At 42.8% G+C, this 5,025-nt stretch overlaps 1 protein-coding gene across 4 annotated transcripts in view; it reads left to right on the plus strand.

The window, feature by feature from the left end:
- The first annotated feature begins 1,380 nt into the window (after window positions 1-1,380).
- The window catches only part of Stx17 (syntaxin 17), a 46,665-nt gene continuing 43,020 nt past the window's right edge, over window positions 1,381-5,025 (plus strand). For 2 of the 4 annotated variants that reach the window (XM_029540442.1, XM_029540443.1), the window contains exon 1: window positions 1,393-1,522. The gene's annotated coding sequence lies outside the window, so the exon portion shown is untranslated. Of the gene's footprint in view, window positions 1,523-5,025 lie in introns of all 4 variants that reach the window. The other 2 variants (XM_029540441.1, XM_029540440.1) reach the window with 2 other exon arrangements.

Below are 5,025 nucleotides of genomic sequence, written 5' to 3' on the forward strand. Positions count from 1 at the left end.
TTACAGCAAACATCATACAACCACCTGGAAGGCCAAAGTCAATCCTAGAGTGCCACAGCTTCCTACTGAACTTTTTCAGAACTTAACACTAGTTACCTTTAGTGTGTGTGTGTGTGTGTGTGTGTGTGTGTGTGTGTGTGTGTGTGACAGCATCATCTCTCAGTGAGCCTGGAGATAACCAATTCAACAAGACCAGCTGGGCAGCTAGCTCATGGATCCTTTTGTCTATTTAGATGGTATTAGGATCATAAACATATACCACAGAACTTGGCTTTTTATGTGGGTCCTGGGTGTCCAAACTCAGGTCTTAATTGTGAAGCAGGCACTTTACCAATTAAACAATTCCCTATTGCTTATTTAACTGACTTTGGCTATATATATATATCTCCTATGGTATTACCCAATACCTTTATTTTTCTCCTTGGGATGAAATTTTGATAGATAAACCTCATTCTATGAACTAAGGGTACCATAAACACTAGCATCCAATATACCCCAAAGAAAATTCAAATAGCTTAATTAATAATGAGCTTTATTTTAAAAATTGCCTTTCAAGACTTTCTTAAGCACCTAATCTGTGGGCTAAAATTCTCCCTCTACTTCCTTTCCACCCGCAGATCTTAAGAACTGAGTTTCCTTAGAGCTAACAGGAAATGTTCTTAAGACGGTTGAAAACTACACCATCAGAAGATCCATTCCAAGCAAAGACATGAATAGTCATATATATATATTTTAGTTGGCTAGGTTTTATGGTCAGAACATTGAGAGAGGAGAACCAATGACCTGCACACACTTCAAAGCTTGTTCTTGCCGCAGCTGGTCCAACTGGAAAGACTTGAGAAAGAAATTAGGAAAACCACCTGTGAGTACAGCGCTGTCACAAACGGGCTGAACTGGAGTGAGTCACTTCCTATCTGTGCTGAGCCTCAAAGTGACCAGCTATCATTTTAATAAGGACAGACGCCCAAAGCACTACAGCAGGCTCTGGACAAAAAAAGTTCATCCCTGCTTTCATTTGTGCCTGTGGCCATTCAGACGCTCCTAGCCTGTCACTCAGGGGCTCTGGGAGGCGGGGCGGGGCGGGGCGGGGGAGGATGGCACTGGGTTCAGAGTTTCAGTTTTTACACACCTAAAGAGCTAGGGGCACAAGGCAGTCCTCGCCAATAAAATTCAAGGAACACAATGTGCAGGAAAACTGGAACACGTAGAGGGTTATCCAAATGTAAATTGTCTTAGATACAGTACACAAGACGACCCATAAAACACTTGAATCGTTCATCCAGTGGTTGGCACACTGGATCACCTCCACGCCCACTGGGTAGGGGGCGGGGCCACACAGCCCGCCCCTGGAGACGCTCCGCCCCACTCGCGTCTGCGCAGTGTGTACCGACGGCCTCGAGCGCCTAGGCGGGAGGTAAGGGGCTGTCTGGCTGCCGCCACGGGGTCGCTGGGCTGCGACGTGTCACCGCGGGCCGGGCTGTGGACGCAAGGGAGAGGCGCCGGTCACCAAGCCCGGCCTCGGGTCAGTGTGAGCGCCGGGGCCGCGACCAGAAGTGGCCAAGCCTCCCTGGTTTCAGTTTTGGAGTAGTTGTCCCTGCGGGAGCGGGGAGGCCGAGGCCCCGCGGCGCTATGCCTTCCCGGGTCGCCGTGAAGAGCTGCTCCGGGCCCTGGGTCTCCGGGCCAGCCGCGCCGCTGGGGTCGTCGGTGTGGCCCGGGTGCGTCCTGGTGACTCCGTGAGGGACGACGCGACGCCGGTGCCCAGGCAGGACGCGGAGAGGCCGCAGCTGCTGGGACCGAGCCAGCACTTACTCTCCTTGTACCACCCCCTGTCCAAGGGGATGCATTTCCTTGAGAGATAGTGTTGTCAGCAGTTTGGGACCTTTTTCTAGGAAAGGGACTCTTTCACTTTTAAATAACTCTCCAGTAACTTACTTCACCTTTGGGTACTTTTTCTTCTTGTGGAACCCTAGTATCATGGTACCCTTATCATCTTAGTTGCAAGTACCAAGAGATTAAGTTTGTAAAAAGCACGTGACACCTCTCACTGCGTATGTGTGTGCTTGGAAAATGACTGCAGTCCTGTCTTCTAAACGTTCTTTCATCCATGAAACAGCAATTCTTATACATGCACAAACACCAAACAAAAACTTTGGAGTAATTTACAGTTATTGAAAAGTTGCAGAAGTTGCTGGAGGCCTTGGTGGCCCACGCCTTTAATCCCAGCATTTAGGAGGCAGAGGCAGGGGGATCTCTTGACTTCAAGGCTAGCTTAGTCTACAAACTGAATTCTTGGACAGCCCTACACAGAGAAACCCTGTCTTGAAAAAACAAAAAAGAGAGAAAACTCTTACAAGTAATGCAGAACACTACAGCGCCCTTGTGTTAGTATTTTATATACCATACGTACTACAGTCACAGAGAGCAAGAGATTAATATTGGGTTAACTGGGTCTTTTGGGGTTCCATTCTTTTTATTAGAGTTCCTTCTGTATTCTACAATGGGATCTAATAAATAGCCTTACTCTTGATGGACCTGGCGCCATTACCTTTTCCATTCTGTAGCAGTATCGTGACTTTGTGTGCTTTTCAAGAGTCAGGAAGGTTGGTAGTGCCTTTCAAGTAGGAGTTTGTCTGTAGTTAGTTGGGACTAGATTGTGTTGCATTTCTGTTAAGAATACCACAAGGTATAAGTCTATGCCTCCATGGACCCTCCAGATGGGACCTACTGCTTGCATGTTGACACAATCACGATGACTTAGTTAAATTTGGTATCTGGGGGATTCTCCATAGCAATTAGTAGTCCAGTTATTCCCCAAGTACTATTATTACTTTGATACTGTGACAGCCCTCAATTTCCCTCCTTTATCGACTTTTCCAAGGAGGCACTTTCCATCTGGTTTCTTTATCTATGTTCACTATTTTGTGTCAACATAAACTCATATGATTGCTGGGTACTGATAACACATGCCTTTAATCCCAGGACTCAGGAGGCAGAGGCAGGTGGTTGTCTGAGTTCAAGGCCAACTTGGTCTACAGATCGAGTTCCAGGACAGCCAAGGCTACACAGAGAAAGCCTGTCTTGGAAAAATCAAAAAACAAAATCTCATATGATTATTTTGCTGTTATGTGCTTAATATATCAAATTGTTCTCACTTTGGCTATTAGAAGGTTGTGTGTTGTCATTATTTCCTGTACCTCTGTGACTTCTGCACCAGTTCTGGAATCAACCTTGTCTCTAAGGACTCCTGGTCTCCTTCGCTCACCTGCAGCTTGCTGCCCTCTCTCTGTCTTTCAGAATGGTATTAGACACTAACACCTGTGGTCTAGGGGTGCTCACTGCTACTAGGGTGCCATTACATTCAGAGGCTCACAAAAGACAGCAGTATATGCATATATACATCCATGTATGCAAGATCAACATTTATTTCTGTATTAGTATATGGTTAAGAAATCAAAGTGCGGACTGGTAGCTCTGTCTTTTTACACTACCAGGGTCATCCTGGTATCGGCTCCTGCTTGTTCTCTAACAGTGAGAACTGGCTCATTTTCTGGGAAATGTCTCCCGATCTGTTCAGTCCTGGTGTATGCAGAAATTCATTCCAGGGTGTCTGAAATATACTACCCAGAGAGACACCCAGCACAGCTGTTCTTGCCTTCAGCCTTACAGTGGTCAGCAAGACTACTGTGCTCTCTTCTCTACTTACTTTCTTGCCTATGGTAATGTAGTCTTGTTTCTCCTGTATCTTGGAGTTTTTAAATTTGCATGAAGTGGCGTTTACTCCTTGATGTATATAGGTCCATGGGTTTTGATAAGTGCAAATATAACTACACCATGATAATAAATCTCATCACAAATATTTTGCGCTTTTAAAAAATCATTAAAATAATATAATAGCTTCACAGAAGTTTGAGAATTTAGGAATCGTGTATTTTTGGACATTTTTACAGGTGTCAGCTCTTTATCCCTTTAAACCTAGTGTTTAACCATATAACACAGTCTGACTTTAAGACTAAAAAATAAAAAATGATGAACTGTACTTTCAGTCAGTATTCCAACACACTTCTATACCATGTTTTGACATTGAACTGGGATCCTCCTGTAATAGATAACGAATGTGAGCGATTTTACCATTCGATGGCATGGTAGATGGCATTTTGTTATGGTAACAGTATGCCTGCAATAATTTGAGTATTATGCTGTCAGATATATAATTACATATTATAATTCTGTAAACAGTAGGAAATGATAGAAAAAAAATTAATTCTAGCTAGAAGTGGACTGTGAACAAGAAACGTCTCCTAGGACACCATTTTTCCCCTTGCTAATCAAACCAATCATTAGTTAGAATATGGAAAGGTGCTTCTGAGAAAATGTAAACAGGAAGAACCTTTAATGGCTTATTTGGCAATGAGCATATTTTTAAAATTTAAAGTTTATCTGCTTCATATTCTATTTTTATCTGTCTAAGTAGTCATGGGAGGTAATAGGGATTTATGTATGAGGAAAGTAATCAGAATGTAGTTTATAATAGTGGAAAATTAGGTCATCTTAAATAGCTAACAATGGATGATTAGATTATGGAACACACACAGTGTAATACTATGCTACTATGTAATAAAAATGTTTACATGGTAACATTTTCTGTATACTTGGTCATGTTATTCAAAATAAACTCAGTCAGTCAGTCAGTCAATCCAGCAATAGGTCATTATTTTCATTCCATCCTTTTATTTTCTTCATTGTAATATTCTTTTCATAATCTTTTGCACTATTTTGTGTTTTGAGGGGAAGAAAGGTGAATTCAGTAAATGTTTAGTGACCACATTACCTACCAGATACCTTAACAGCCTCTAGGGATCCTGAGGAGTACCAGTGTTCGTTCTCTCTCTCTCTCTCTCTCTCTCTCTCTCTCTCTCTCTCTCTCTCTGTACCCCTCTCTGTGTGTGTTTGTTCAATTTTACAAATCTGTTTAAAGCAATCAATTTTGATTGCAGATAATCAGTTATAAAGCAATATTTAAAACTT

Source organism: Mus pahari, chromosome 6 (genome assembly GCF_900095145.1).
Source record: "Mus pahari chromosome 6, PAHARI_EIJ_v1.1, whole genome shotgun sequence".
NCBI lineage: Eukaryota > Metazoa > Chordata > Mammalia > Rodentia > Muridae > Mus > Mus pahari.